The following is a 16,936-nucleotide window of genomic DNA, read 5'->3' on the forward strand; positions in this document are numbered from 1 at the left end:
AAACTACGCGAACTGAACATTGTCTACTCATTAATCTATTCAGTAAGAGTGGATCTCAGACAGAAAAGCACGCTTTTTTGACACCCAGCAAGATACATGGGACTGGCTGGAGACAGTGGGTCAATTTTCGGGCCCCAGTCCAATGGGTCTGCTGGTCGATGGAAAGGGAGAGATGAGCGGTCCTCGACAACGTCGTAGGAGGCACAGGAGACGTGGCCCTGGTCTATAGGCGGCACCAGCACAAGATCAAATGAGACAGGAAAGGCAGGCAGCGGAACACGAGGCAGGGCGGATTGCGGAGACTGCGGAATCTCCCAGCAAAAATGCAACTCCGCCCTGTTCAGCGGAGAATGATGGTTTGTCGGCTGTAGGACTTTCGGATGTGGTGTCGCTGCAGCTGCCGGATGTAACGCCACAAACGTCGAATGGTATCGTATGATTCCTGGGGCTTGGAAGTTATCATAATGGTCTTACACCGAACTGCATACCACGGACACTGGGTCTTTGACTTTGTTAATTTGCTGTTCGTACTGTGGGGGTGCATACTGCGGTCTCAACCCCCGAATGGGAAATGTAAATTGTTGATTATCTATGCTGGTTGCAGTTACACAAATGTCACTCTGCTCTGCATTGGGGTAACGTGTAGCGGAGGTCCTTGTTAGGTTCTACAACCCCCTAGCTTTCCCTAATACAGGGAACCAGTTGTTCTCAGGGATAGATATTCGTTCCGTTTGGGTTTGGGCAGCATCCCTTGTTCATGGGAACCGCTCTGGTAAAGTTTCCTCCCCGTCTTCTTGACGTTTGTGTTTTCCCTTATGATTATGGAGGTCTTCTCAGGAGGGATGGGAGGAGCTGCTGATATCACTATCTGTGGTCGCAAAATGGAGCACACCAGGGAGACGCAGAACACAATGTCATGACCAATTATACAATACTGGAACGTGAGGGGTCTCTGAACACCTTCTCGTAGATACACGGTCTACTCATATCTTAAAAGACGCAACGTACAAATTGCTGTTTTACAAGAGACACACTTGGACAGTGCTGAAGCGCTTCGACTGCAGAGGAAGTGGAGGGGCAAAGTGTGTGCCACTGACTACTCGCTATTTGCGAGAGGTGCCCTGATCTTGGTTCGTCCAGGAACACCTTTTATTGCGGAAGAGGTACTTCTTGATAAAGACAGTAGATATGTGTTCTTGAAGGGTAGACTAGACAGTCACCACATGCTATTGGGAAATGTATATCCCCTAATATTGAACTAGAATAATTCTTTAGCTCGCTTTCCCCACTATTAACCAAATGGTGCGACATGCCGTGACTCATTGGAGGTGATTTTAACAGCGTCATGAACACTGGTCTGGATAGATTCCCCCCCCTTCAAAACATAGCAGCCTCTACCAATTCTACCATTCTGAACGCCTGGGTATACGGCCTCGCTGCTTCCTTATGTAGTGGATTCAGACTACCGGGGTCGTACGCACTCCGACCACAACCCCCACTATGTCACACTGTGTTGGGACAATGCCCCCCCCCCTTGTGTCCCCATGTGGCGACTTCAACCGTCGTCAATAGAGAACCGGCTGTTTAGAGACAAATTGGAGGAGGCCCTTAGTGAGTATTTTGCAAATAATGCAGGGACGGCCTCATCCGCTATGGTAGACAGGGTGGCCTTGAAAGTCACGATACGTGGGAGATGGCTAGGGATGGGCTGTGGTATGAGAAGGCAGGTGGAATCCGAGTTGCTTGTAGTGGAAAGAGATCTGTTAAGTTTAGAAACCCGTTCATTGGTGGCCCCCTCGGACCCTACGAAACTGCTGGAGGCCCATATAAGACACACTGAACTCTTGGAGCGACAGAGATGTTTAAATTATGCAGCACACTCTGCGTCAGCACATGCAAGGGCCGACCGCTCTGGTGCCCTGCTGGTCTGGTTAATTAAGAGGATCAGTCCACGGGTCTCATCACCACGCTTCAGTCGCAAGATGGTGGCCTTAAATACACACAGAGAGAAATTCATAGCGTACTGACTATGCACTACACTCTGCTTTACACCTCCACCCTGGAAGCAACTGACACGGATATACAGATCTTCCTGGATGGTCTCTCTTTTCCTACACTGACACCAAAACAGCACATTGAGTTGGACACACCTATTACACTGGAAGAGGTGAAGGGTACAATGCGGGCCTTACCCTCTGGGAAAGTACCGGGGCCTGATGGCTTTCCGCATGAGTTTCATAAGACTTATGCGGACACTTTAGGCCCACAGCTGTTGAAGATATATGAAGTGGCAATAGAGGGTGCTGCTTTTCCAGCTGCCCTTACCGAAGCTTCTCTGATATCCCTCCTGAAACCAGATAGAGAACCCACCCATAGGGGTACATATCGCCCTTTGGCACTGTTGAATGGGATTATAAAATATTAGCAGGAGTCCTAGCCGGTTGATTGGCCCGATCACCCCGCATTTGGTTCACCATGACCAAAATGGTTTTGATCCAGAGCGTAACATATCCCTTAATATCCGCAGACTTTTTCGGGTGATGAGGGGTGCCATAGAAACCTGGCCAGCATCGGGATGCTTGGTGCTGGATTTAGAGAAGGCTTTCGACACGGTAGAATGGTCGTTTCTGTTTGCAGTGTCACGCCGTTTCGGGTTCGGTCCATACTTTCTTAATCTAATTCAACTGCTTTACGACTAGCCCACTGTGAGAGTCAGATTGGGAATTCTCTTCTCGAAACCCATTCTGATTGGAAGGGAACTCGACAGGGTGGTCCACTTTCCCCATAATATTCTCGTTAACTATAGAAACGTTGGCGCTGTCCCTGCACCATTCTGCGACTCAATGGGACATACCACTGGGGACGGAACTTCATGCAGTGTCATTATATGCGGACGACATCCTACTTTATATACGAGACATGCAGCAGATACCCCCGGTTATACAACAAACTCTTACATTATTTGCTAAAGTATCAGGACTGAGGGTGAGCTGGGGGAAGTCCTGTTTGTTTCCATTTACCTCTGGTGCATGTGCTTCTCAATTGGTGATGGATGGCAACCTGGTGACTTGGCAACCGGCCGTGTTTAGATATCTAGGCATTCATATATATCACACAGATGGAGACCTACTGAATGGTAATTTAATCAGAACCATTTCAACATTACGGCACCAAATTGAATTTTGGAAGGCCCTGTACCTCTCTGTTGCAGGCAGAGTGGCGATCATTAAAATGGTGATGGTGCCTTGCCTGCTATATTATTTCGCGAATCTTCATCTGTACCCGACGGGGTACTTTTTTAGGCCACTGGAAAAGATGAGGAGGTATCTCATTTGGAACAACACGAGATGCAGAGTGGCGCTAGCCAAACTGTATTTACCACAGGCGCAGGGTGGCTTAGGCTTGCCCAATATGGAGCATTATTATCTGCCATCCCAAATTCAGTGGATTGCAAAATGGATGGAGGAACTCCACCTTGATGACACAATGGAGGGAGGGGCCCCTTATACACTGGACAAACTCCTTTTCCTCTTCCATCCGTGCGCCAGCAGGCCAAGGGTGCCCCTTCCACTTCTGGTACAGGTAGCTCAGAAATGTTTTCGCAGGGCGCTGTACCTCACCAGACATGTCACATCTTATGCACCTGTGATACCAATTTTAGGAATGCCAAGAGGAGGAGGCAGAACTACTGTGGCGTCGTTTACGGCTTGGCGCGATGCGGATATACATACTCTAGGAGACTTATTTGCCAAGGGCGAACTGAGGCCGTTCCTATCTTTCACTGAGGAAGAAGGTGTCCCCCCGAGCAATTTCTTAATCACACTTCCTGGATAGCTACTTTGAAGCATCAATGGGGTGATATCACACAGGAATCCCCAACACATCTCTTACTGCAATATATTCACATACTGGGCACGGGACGTCATCTAATAAAATGGTTCACTGACTCCATCCGCTCACATGCTGGCACTGACCTAACGCCCCTACGCACTAAGCGGGAGATTACCAGACTAGATCGTACACGCCGAAAGAATGGGAAGGGTTGTTAGACAGCCCTGGGCAGATCCCTAGAAATGCCAAGTTTAGACTTATTCAATTTTATATAATCCACAGAGCTTATTTCACCCCATATAAAATTAATAGATATTTCAAAAGAACAGATGCATGCTGTCTGCGCTGTAACCTGGTAGACACTGATCTACTACATATGGTGTAGTCGTGTCCCAGGCTGCTGGGTTATTGGCACGGTGTAATTAACTTACTGAACGTCAGCATGGACAGACCGCTACCGTCCACATGGGAGGCCTGCATAACGGGTATATTTTCTAGGCAGAAGGACCAAAGGGTGACCTCTAGATTCCTGCATCTGGGCCTGGTGGTGGCCAAAAGGCTTATCACGCGCCGCTGGAAATCAGCAGAACACCCCCCTTTATGGGATGGACTAACTCTATGTTAAATTGCGGCTAAAGCTGAAGCGGTTTCGTTGTTGAGGAAGGACACGCTGCGGCTGCGTAAATATCCTATCTCAGCGCACTGGGGTGCGATCTTGATAGCATTACAGGTAGCATCAGCCTTGGATGACCCACCGGATGTTCCTAACATAGATTGATTTGGATTTATAATAGCCGTGGAATGACTTGTTGTTATCATGTATAATATTATGCTTACTGGAATGGGGTACCACAACTCTTTATTGAAATGATGTGGTTGAGATGTAACTGCGAAGATATGGGAGCGTATGCGGCTCCGTTCCATTCCCTCCTAACCTCCCCTCTTTCCATATTTGTTATTTTCCCCTGTTACTAGAATATACTTATTTCACAGTTACATGTCGGAAGGGGATATTCAATCATTGCATAGGAGGATCTATCGTTTATCCATACCGTGTAGACACACTAGGTGGATGTAATGATCTAGTGATTAGCTCTAATAGTTGTTTAATGTTGAGTTTAATTGTTAGCTGAACTGATATATGATTACCGTTGACATAAATAATGTTAATGTACCCAATGACCTTGTATACTGTATAATTTGTGATTTGACTTAACTGATTCTACTGTTAACAATTCATATCTGTACTGTAAAAAGAGAGAACAAGGTCTTTCTCCCACGAGAAACAGTGGCAATATTGTTGCTCCCTGACCAGAGCCCTCTTACCCAATTATAGACTGTGACAATCAAATTCCTACACAGACAGTACTGTACCACTGTGGCACTTCATAAAATGTGTATAGCTGAGGACGTGTGCGTTGAAAGCCCCCTGATTCCTGAAGCAGGCTTTTCTGCACATGGCATAGTGGTGCCCATCGATTTCCTAGTACTGGTCATCTGTGTTTGATCCCACAAACCACATTACTGCTGGTCCCATTTCAAAGACCTCACTGAATGTGCATTTGGGTTTTGTTGGAGTAGGAGTTGTATCGGCTAGTACCTGTTGCCTGACATCGCTTCTACTCCTTCTTACTGAGTGTAGGATAGCGGTGCACTGGGGGAGGGGTTCTGTCCCAAGCTGTTGGACTGGCTGAGAGTTGAGGCATACTGCCACGAGCAGCTTGTGCACTATTACAGGGCCTTATGCCCAGCATATCAGACCCTAGACAGATGGGGCCAGTAGTAACATACCTTGCATAATGGGATGACGAGTGGTGACCTGGGTGGATGAGGGCTTCAATCAATCAGGGTTGGTTAAGTGCAACTACTCACCCGTGAGGGTCTCAAGGCACTGGGGGGACGGAGGGCAGCTCAGTTGAGTGCTGGGGTCATAAGAAGAGCCAGGTCTTGAGGTCCTTCCCGATCTGGGGCAATATGGGGATTGCAGGAGGCGGAGGGGAAGGGTGTTCCAAGCTTTGGCTGTGAGGTAGGAGAATGACTTTCCTTCTGTTCTGGTCTTGTTGATATGTGGGACGGTGGCCAGAGAGAGCTGATCTGATCGGAGGTGTCTTTTGGGTGAGTGGAAGGAGAGGCAGCTGTTCAGGTATACAGATCCAGTGTTGTGAAGGGCCTTGTAGGCGTGGGTGAGTAGTTTGAAGGTTATTCTTCTTTCGACTGGAAACCAGTTGAGGTGTTGGGTGATGTGACTGCGACGGGGGATGTCGAAAATCAGTCTGGCTGCGGTGTTCTGGACAGTCTGGGGTTTGTTATAGAGTTTCTTGTTGATTCGGGCGGTGAGAGTGTTGCCGTAGTCCAGTGTGCTGCTGAGTGTGTGTGTGACATTTTTTACTGGATTCAGTTGGGATCAATCTGAAAGTATTTCTAAGCATGGAGAGGTTTTTGAAGTAGGTTGAGAATACAGAGTTAATCTGGTGGTTCATTGGGGGCGATGATTCTAGTATGATGCCTAGGTTTCGTACGTGGTGCGTCGGGGTAGCAATATTTCCGAGGGCCACCAGGAGTTCCATGCAGAGAGGGTGGAGCCAAGAACGAGTACTTCTGTTTTTTCTAAGTTGAGTTTCAGGCAGCTGTTCTTCATCCAGGTGGCGAAGGCTTTCATCCCTTATTGGAAGTTGTAGATGTTGAAGAGGGTGGGGCTAAGGAAGGAGCCCTGGGGCACTCCACAGTTGGTCTCCATTGGTTCCAAGAGATAAGAAGGGAGTCTGACCAGCGGAGTTGTGCAGGTGAGGAAGGAGTGTATCCAGTCAAGGGCCATGCCACGGATGCCGGCATTGTGGAGTCTGGTGGCTAGGGTGTGGTGGGGGATGGTGTTGAACGCAGACGAGAGGTCCAGGAGGAGGGCTGCTGTTTCGCCCTGGTCGAGGAGGCAGCAGATGTTGTTGGTGGTGGGGAGAAGGGCGGTCTCTGTGCTGTGGTTGCTTTAGAATCTAGATTCGGATCTGTCCAGGACGTTGTTGGGTTCGATGAAGTTTGCTAGCTGGGTTTTGATGACATTTTTGATGACCTTGGCTGCGAATCGAAGCAAGGAGATGGGCCAGAAGTTCTTGAAGTCTGTTGGGTGCGCGGAGGGTTTCTTCAGGAGGGGGTTGACTTTGGTGTTTTTCCAGTCATCGGGGAAGGTGGCGGTCTCGAAGGAGCAGTTGACCGTCCGACGTAGTTCGGGTGCAATGGCAGAGGCAGCTCTATGGAAGATGTATTGTGGGCAGGGGTCTGAGGGTTCTCCGGAAAAGATGCTTTTAATGCTCTTCAAGGTGTTTTCTGTCATGAGCAGGATACATTTGAGCAGGGTCTGTTGGGTGGCATCGCATGAGGGGGGAGCTGGAGCGGTGAGATGGTCTTGGTTGTCGTAGATCATCTTAATCTTGTGGTGGAAGAAGGTGCTGAGTCTGATGCAGAGGTCTTGGGTGGGTGGGACGTCTGTTGTTTTGCTGCAGAATGTGGCAAATTTCTTGATGACGGAGAAGAGCTCTTTGGTGTTGTGTGTGTTGATGAGGATTCTCTCTTGGAGGGATTTCTTCCTTGTAGATTTGATGAGTTGATGGTATGCAGTGGTGGCTGCTTTGTAGGCGGCTCGTTTTTCCAGGGATTTGTTGTTCCTCCATGTCTTTTCGAGTCGTCTGCAGGAGCGTCTGGTTTCTTGGAGTGCATGGGTGAACCAGCTTGCTTTCTTGGTGTGTCTTGCGGTGGCTTTCTTGAGGGGGCGAGTGTGTCAGCACAGCTCATGATCCAGAGGTATAGGTAGCATACTGCAGTGTTTGCATCTGATGTGGTCGGTGGTGAGGTGCTGGCAAGGGCAGAGGTGAGCTGGTCTTCGGTCTTGTGGGTGTGCTTGTGTAAGGTGGGTTTTTTGAAGGAGAAGTGGATGCAGTGGTGGTCTGTCCAGAGGAGTTCCGTGGTGTGGCTATAGGAGATGCTGTTTCTGTTATGTATTTCCTGCTCAAGCGCACCTTACGTGGTTTCCGGCATTAGGGCATGTCACTGAATCCCTGCATTGGAAGCTGCACACATATGCGGGAGATATGGGAACTTGAATTCCCATCAACGCATGTTGACGTCATGCGTTGGAGGAAGTTCGTCTATCAAAATGAAGACGGACTGGTGACCCACGTCGGAAATTCTTTCCGGTTCCCGATTCAGGAAGGACATCGTCTGGATCGGCTGGTGAGATAAGGGTGCTCCGCACCACTCGCCCTCTTCTCTGTGTTTCTGTTGGCATTAAGGAGTGACCCACATCGCTCATTTTGGTGCGCTGGGACAGCATTTAATGTTCCGCTGACCAACGCACAGACTCCCTTATTCCTTGCTCTCGTCGCTTCAAGTTGAGCCTTTCTGGTCTGGCTCAAACTGTTGTTTTGGTCTGTTCCATCGCCTTGTGGGGAACTTCGCATTCTGGTAGAAAGACCCGTCTAGCCTGCAATCATTAATTCAAGGCTGAGGTACCCTCTGTGTTGCCAGTGACATTTACGTATGCCATATGGTGAAGAAGGGCTCACTTGCTGTTTGGTCTTCTACACAAAAACTTTGGGACAGTAATTCATGCTTGTACTTATGAGACTAGTAATTACAAGGAATGTCTGGATACTTCTTTTATGCGTTTTTGCTGTCTGTTTTGGCTCTATTTAACAGGGGTGATTACCAGAGTGGTACTGGACTACGCTCAACCCCTGTGATGACATATGGAGTTGATAAAGAGTATGGCACGATGTGGGCAGATGCATTCCTCCATTAACCGATGTCTTGGCATGGATTATTGTGTTTTTGATGTTTTATAGATGTTGTCCTTATATATGTTTTGATACAGCAAAAACAGAGGAAGAAAAGTATTCTCCCCACTGAAGCAACAGACAATAAGATATCCCTTGACGCATAGAAGTGTTATTTTATGTTACAGGTAGTGGAATGTTCTCTATGTTGAGGCATTGAGAGGTTAATGTATATTCTGCGGCACGCGACTGTGGGGAATATTTATGGTCTTCTTTGCTATACTTTCAGATCTCCCTCCTCGCTGTTCCCTCAATTTCCTTCCCTCGCTTGATCATCCCACTGCCCTGTGCTATAATAGCTATTCTGGCTTGGGACTATCAAGAGGTGGATCATTCTGAGCTACAAACTGACCCTGAGGATTTCTACCTTGACAGTTTCCTCTGGTGAAGCCGAGGTGAGTGTGTCCTGCTGTGTACGTGGGGGCAGTGACTAGCTGTTTCAGTCCTATGTTGGCGAGATTCTCAAGGAGAAAGGCGGTGTTTGAGTCATCGTGATTATCCAGGTCGAAGTTTAGGTTTCGGAGTAGGATGTAGTCTGTGGATGCGAGGGCATGGGGTGCGATGAGGTCATGATGGTGTCAGTAAAGGGAGCGCGGGGCTGGGCAACCTGTAGATGAGGATTCCGCAGAGAGTTGTTTTTGGATTGGTCTGGATCTGGAAGTGGAGATGCTCCATGAGGGTCGTTGTGTTGTCCGGGTGGGTGCTTTTGTGAACGATGGCGATGCCTCCTCCTGGACAGATGGGGCAGTCCTTGCACAAGATCTTGTATCTGTCGGAAATGGCAGTGGCGATGTCAGTTGCTGAGATGGCATTGGTCCTGGTTTCCGTGAGGAAGGCGACGTCTTGGGAGTAGGTGTTGAGGAGGTCCCAGATCTCTATGGTCTGTTTGTGTAGGCAACGTACGTAGAGGAGGATGCAGTTGAGTGGTTTGTAAGCAGTGATGTCTGGTAGGCTAAGATATGCTGCTGGGGCAAGAAGGTGGGTGAAGGTGAGACAGCAGTGCAGACAGGAGAGAGGGGCGTGGGTGTTGGTCGGCGTTGACAGCTGTCAGATTTTGTTGCGACCGGGGTTAAGATCATGAAGGGTTTTGGAGTTGTAGTGGAGGCAGGTCAGAGGACCAGAGTCCCTGGTGCTGGTCTCAGTCGGGTCACAGATGAGCGCAGACAGGATTGCCTAAGGTGTACCTTTGGCGTGCCAGCGGCGCAGCCGTACAGCAGCTGCCATTAAATAGGGATCGGGGGGAGGTTGGGACAACTGGGAGGTGAAGCGGGAAGGACACACTGGAGGGGGGAGGGGCCATGGGGGCAGCAGCGGTGGAGGAAAATAAAGGAAAAATTGAGAAGTGAAAAGTGTAACGAAGGAAAACGAAGGAAAGTGTGAGAAATGAAAAGAAGAAAAGAGATATAAGGGAATAACGAAGGAAAGAGGAAAAGGGGCTCAAAAGTAAAGAGGCAACAGAGGCAGAGCAGTAGAAGAGCAGAGTGCTCGCCCACTGAACCACAAGAGATGAGGCACAGGCAGGAGCCTCCGGGTGGAGGAGGGCCTCGAACACCCTGCAAAAGAGCTCAGCAGGCAGCACTTAGGTGTGGAGCTGCACAGGGAGAGCAGTCACACTGACCAGGTCAGTGGTCTTGCTCTTCCTGCCGCGCAGCAGCCTCCATTAAGTAGGGATCGGGGGAGGGCGGGTCAGCTGGGAGGAGGAAGCAGGAAGGACACACTGAAGGGGGAGGGGCTGCGGGGGAAGCAGCGGAGGGGGTAAATGAAGGAAAGAGTGAGAAGTGAAAAGTGAAAAGTGAAAACGAAGGAAAGTGTGAGCAATGAAAAGGAGAGAAGTGACAATAGGGCAAAACGAAGGAAAGAGGAAAAGGGGTACAAACGGAAAGAGGCAACAGAGGCAGAGTCAGAGCATCAGAGGAGCAGAGTGCTCTCCCAATGTACCACCAGGGATGAGGTGCAGGCAGGAGCCTTCAGGTTGAGTAGGGCTTCGAAAACCCTGCAACTGTGCTCAGGGAGCAGCACTTAGTGGTGGAACTTCACGGGGTAGAGCAGTCACAATGACCAGCGATCTTGCTCTTGAGGGCATCATGACATCGACGGACCCTTGGCGGTGCCTGGGTAGGCTGCCTGGTGGGTGTGCTCCCTCCAGTCGAGCAGACTGTGGCCACACTACCCTGTCATTATTGAAGCCAGCCCCTAAACAGCATCTTGACACTTGTAGTTGCGAAACCTAAAAAACACACTTTATTTTATTCGCTCTTAGCACAGACAAATTCCAGCTGATTGAGGCCAAATGTACCTGCAAGCGTGCGTTACACTTCAGCCTTTAACATAAGAGCATTAACACGTATGATTTTATATCCGTCCAATTCTCTGATGGGTCAATGGCCAACAATGAGTCTTTACTATGTAAATCCACCACCTTAGCATGAGAAAGATGCCTCCACAAACTACTAAAGTCTTCACTTCTCCCAAAGATCAGATGCGTCAAGGAGGATGGTTTGAAAGGAGTGTTTGGCTTCACTCCTGGGCGCGGGTAATAGAAAGGACACCTTTCTTACCCATTTGTGCCAAAAAGCGTTGATTGGCCATTTTCAATGATAACAGGGCAGCAGTGCATTGTTCAGCACATGCAAAGATTGACATTGTGGCCATTACACTTTGTATGCACTTCATATACTTTCCTATCGAAAGCATTAATTTAGGCACACACATAAAATAAACTGCAGGGGTACTAATTTCGTGATTACTCTCTCAACTGTATCCCCCATAGGAACAATTTGTTGACTTCTGTAAAAATAAAAAATAAAACGCGTATCTACCAGGGTACTTGGTTTGGGTGGTACTTCCTGACATTTAGCAACTAGCCCAGCACCGAGGACATCTACTTCTTGCATGATTAGTGATGACTGAAATCCTTGCACTGTTGCCAGAAGGAGCTCCCAAACGGCAAACTACCCTTTTGCACGGAGGCTACTTATCCCTCTGCCGGACACAAAAGGAGTTTAGTTGATCTGACACTGACAGGATGAGGTAGGTTGAAGTGGCTATGTCGATCTCAGTGAGAGAGAAGAGAGCAGGTGTTTTCAAAACTTCCCAATGAACCCTTTTGTAAGAAAAGGAGCGATGCATGTTTTCTACAAACATTATCCAAAATTAAGTTAGTAATTTGTACTGACTATGATTACTGTTCTGCAACAAATGTTAATGAAACATTTACATTTTTTTTTTACAAATGTCTTTCTTGGATTTCCCTCTTACAGAGCCATTTACCATTTTTCTATAACAAGTTTTTATATATTAATAACATACCCAAATATAATGTTGGTTTATGTATGATTAATGATGTGGCATTTTAATAAGTTGAAGTCAACTATGTACTGTAAATGTCTGCTTGTACACATTTTATATAGGGTTTGTGGTTTCGTTAACTTTAAAATTAAACAAGTGACTCTTTTAACCAGTCCTGGATTACTATGCAACACCAAATTGCATTTCTGCAACTTGTAGTTTTTGTTCCTCGTTCAAAATGCGTGTTTAAAACAACCACTATATAAACAGAAGATGGCAAGGATATGGAGCTATTTGGCAGCTACAATGAAAATTATGTATACTCTCTGTGGCCTGGAAGCAGAAGAATCTACATTTTAATTTTTGCTGGCGTCAATTTTCATACACTTTTACAGTTAAGTGGAACTCCCCACTGTAGGAAGCTGGCTTTGTATATACTATACCAAAGTAAGATATAGCCAGCGCAGAGTCCAGTGGTTCCCCAAAAGTATGCAGAGGTTAAAGTAGATAGTACCTTACTCTCTATTTGTGGTAGGGTCGGCAAGCAGTAAGCCCTTCTCCCTTATCAGAGGGTAGTACTAAGCATTTATTATACACACTCAGGCAAGAAATGATTTCACACACTCAAGGATTGAACTCTGACCAATTTGTTTTGTATAAAAATATTATTTAGTGATATTTATTTTCTAGAACCAAGTCAGGCCTGGTACACGCAAGTATAAAAATACTTTGCAAGCATATGCAGTTTAAATACAATTTGAATGTAAGGAATTAGTTACAGAAGAATTACTTTGTATTCACAATTTTTTTAAGCTCAGTACAGGTTTACAGTATTACTCACGAACCACACTGAGAAGACAAAACTGGATTTACGGATCAGAAGGCAGGATAAGGTCAAACGGGTACTCGAGTCGCACCACCAGTGGCACAGAGGTGGCCGGGTTCAGAGTGCTGGGACCACACGTTAGCCAATGGACTAAGTACGGTCGGGGCTTGGGGACTGCGGTAAGCAGGCCACCAGATTGGGAGACAAAAGCTCCTGGGATCGAGGGCAGCATGGTAAGGCCCAATGGCCGATACAAGAACTACACCGCGAGTGGCACAGAGGCGGCCGGGTGTAGGATGCGGTCTTGGCTGAAGCTGCAGGTTTGGGGATCCTCTCGGAGTCAGTCAGCGGCTGACGAGGTGAATGGGGTCTTTGGCAGTCATCGTTTTGTGACCACAAGCGTTTGGGGACGGAGTTGGTTGGACGGCCGCGGTTGGGTTTTTCTGGACTGCTTCGGTTACGGAGTTGGTCCGGGTCTTACCTTCGGTCACGGTTGAGGGGACCTTTAAGTTGTTGGCTGCAGGTTTGGCCTTGGAGCTTGTAGAGGTCCAGGGGATACTGGAATCCAGGCTAGGATCATCAGGAGGACCTACCAAGGTGTTTGGTTCACTCAGGCTCGGGCTCAGGCGCCGGGAGCGGAGTGTTGGAGACTCTCGGAATCCGGCGGAGTCAGTGTCGGTTGGTTTTGAGGAAGTCCGGTGCTCATGGGAGACAGAGTCTGTTTGGTTTCGAAGGCAGTGCGGGTTCTCTGGGTTTTTGAGGACTGCTGCCTTCAGTACACACTAAGGTTTTGCAGGAGGAGTCTGAGGTTGAGACAGGCCGGTAGGGCTGGGGCCAAGTCAGTGGGTGTCCTCTTCTTCCTTTCTCTGTGTGGCTGTCCAGTACTTCTTCTTGTTGACTCTGATCTTAGGAGGCAACATTCAGGGTTCACCCTAAATACTAAATTAGGGGTGTTACAGTTAGGTGCAGGTCAGGTCCCTTCCTTGGGGGTGGGCACACCCCCTATTATGCCACCCTCTAGTGGGGGGTATAGGCCTCACTCTGATTGGTTGGGTGTCCCCATCTGCAAGATGGCGGGGACTGAGAGTTATGCTCCACCTCGCCTCCCCCACCTGAGGGGTGGGGTTGGCAAAGGTGGGCCCACCTCTCCTCTTCACATGGTTTTCCCGTCGATTCTTCTGCCCAAAGTGGGGGTCTGAACCAGTGGGAGCCAGTTGCTGAGAGCAGCAAATAGCTGGGTAGCTCACAAAGGCGGTGAGCCTTTGAAGCTTCCCCTTCATGGACCCTGCCCATCCTGGGGGAGAAGGCTTGGCACCTCGACCTAGGATGTGTTTTGTTTCAGGACCCCGAGAGCGGCAGGCCCTCGACCCAATAGGTTCCAGAAACATGTCTGGTGGTGGCAGCTGACGAGCACTCACTCAGCCAGGACACTAGAGTTAGGTCGTTTTTCAGGGGGCACCTCTAAGATGCCCTTTGAGTGCATTTTTCATTAAATCCTACAATGGCATCAGTGTGTGTTTAATGCGCTGAGCTGTTTGATACTAAATTTCCCAGTTTTCAGTAAGGCAATTAAGGTGCTGTAGAGTTTGTAATGTCGACCTCCCATACTATATACACTTTATGGTATTACTGCACGTACAATGGCCAATAATTGACTTAGACACTGTCGGGCACAGGGCTCATGCACCTGTACCCTCACCACTGGTATAGTGCACCTAGCCAGAGGGGTGGCCTACCTACGCCAGGGCGGTGGGTTGTCGGCATGGCCCACATCATGTGTGCCATGTCAACTCTTCACTTTGTTCTGCACCAAAACACACAGCCTGCAACGGCAGTGTGTGTGTGTGTGTGTGTGAAGGTACAAGGCCTCTAAGTGCTGCATCCCTTAGTGGCCTTCCCTGGTCACAGTGCCCTTGGTACCTATGGTACCTTTACAAGGGACTTACATGTGGCCAGAGAGTTTCCAATTTTGTTTTCCAATTGTACATTTTAGGGAAAGAACATAGGCCCTGGGTTCCTGATTGGCAGGAACCCAGGTCCCACTCGGTCAAAGTACATCAATGTTAGGCAAAATTGAGGGCAACCAAGCAAAAAGGGGCTCTTTCCTACAGTCACTCTCTCTAAAAATGTTGCGAAGTCTCTAATTTATTCTTGCAACAACAATGATTTTTGCAATCGTTCCCTGAATGAAAGTGTATTTATTTACCAGAACTTATCAACAGGAAATAATCAACTTTCACAGATTTCCCTATTTTGTTTGGACTCGATCACTTTTAAAAGTGAGCTTTCCTCATGGGAAATGTGTTAACACAGGATCTATTGGTGATTTGTGTGTTGTGTCAGCTTTCACAGCGAATGTGTGTTTTTTACTGCTCTAAGCAGCTCTGCTATTCAGTAAATAAATTATGCTGATCCGTGGCCAGCCTCAAAATAGCCAGGACAGTAAATTCGCTCTCACATTCGTCCCCCACCCTGAACGAGAGACTTGAGTCGAGGAATATTGGCCGAGATGTTGCAGCTAAATTTAACATTACTTATAGTGGGGTGGGATTTGATAGCTTGTCACAGCATCCACACGTCTCCAGCACGAGTCACAGAGGGCCACCAGCCGAGCAGCCCTATTTTCATGTGTGCCACGACCACAGAGAATGGCCAGCAGCCCCCGCCGTGACCCCCAACCCAAGTGGCAGTGTGCTAGACGGGTAAGATGACTTACCTCTTTGTGCAATTTAGCGCCTAAACAACGCTTTTTCATTTTTGTCTTATGGGAGGGAAGAATTAATAATGCCTTGGGCACAAGCTGCCTTGCACACTGTACCTTTTCCTTCACTTATACCCTGGGCCCGAAATAATGCCCAATTCTACAATAATGGCTCCTTCCAGGGAACCTGTATTGTGTGGGGAAAAAGTAGATTAGCCCGAAGTATTTAGGGAGCCCGCTGCGAATGCGAGGCTTGCTGACATCAAGACTGCCTAGTCTGAAATCCACTGCCTAGTTCTTACCTCCTCCACCACCTTAAACGACCTGCCTCTATCTCACTCTTGCAGGTTTTTCTATCCGCTTTCTCCCTTTCTCACTGCTGCCCTGTCTTTCTCTTTCTCCATCCTATACCTGTTTCTGCTTTTATCTCTCATGCTGAGTAAAAGTCTGATGATGAAAAATAAGTTCTGGTGCCAAAAATGAGTGTTGGTGCCTGCCACCTGCACAAATTAAGCACCCCGTCTAGGCTTGGCCGTGAGTGCTGGCCAAATATATCATGATCAAGACACTCAGTAAACCCTAATCCTGCCCTTTCTACCCCGTCTAGGCTGGGCCTCTGAGTGATACAAGAGCACAGGGCTCCAATTCAGTCCGTGCAGTAAACCCCACTCTTGCTATCATGGCTTCTTCCGTATTTTTGTTTGGGTTTTTAGCCAAGAATTGGGGCCTTGTATTTACACTGTGTAGTAATTGTTAATCTGACTTGATTTGCCACTAGGAGACAAAGAAAAGTGTTTTGATGCTCGATGGCTAGGTTCGCGGTATACAAATACCTAGGCTTTCCTGTTTTCAGTTTCTATTTCTGGAAAATTCTGGTGGGGTTTTTTCAGTGTTTTCAATACCTTAATAAACAGTGTTTATCAGTGGTTACACATTTTCGCACCATTAACAAATAACAGAAACAGTATTTTTCTGGTATTTATGGATTTGCTTTTATTGTTGCTTGCTTTCCGAACTGATAGTGCATGTGTATAGATACTGTGCATATAGTAAAAATAAATTCCTAGGCAGTCTCTATGTACTAACACGACCATCTATCGATACTGTTGTTGGGAAACGAGAGGAATGCTAAAAACATCAATTTAATTTCAAAGATAATAAATTTTTATTTCATCATCTTATTTATTTCTTCGTTTTTTTCAAAGCGAAAAACAGAATTTCATATCATTTAATACATACGATATAAATTAAATCAACAACAATAAAAAATATACAATACAATACAATATAAAATAAGTGGCGGTTTGTAATGAATAATCGTAATCATGATTACGATTATTGAAGCAGTCAAAAATTAAGCAGTTCTTTACAAAGTCCCCGGAGAAACTTCCCATTTATGGAAAAGATCTAGAACTTGTACAGAGTACCTTGGTGAGGCTTCATTTATTTCAAATGCCATGGTTGGTG

Source organism: Triturus cristatus, chromosome 7, assembly GCF_964204655.1.
Source record: "Triturus cristatus chromosome 7, aTriCri1.1, whole genome shotgun sequence".
NCBI lineage: Eukaryota > Metazoa > Chordata > Amphibia > Caudata > Salamandridae > Triturus > Triturus cristatus.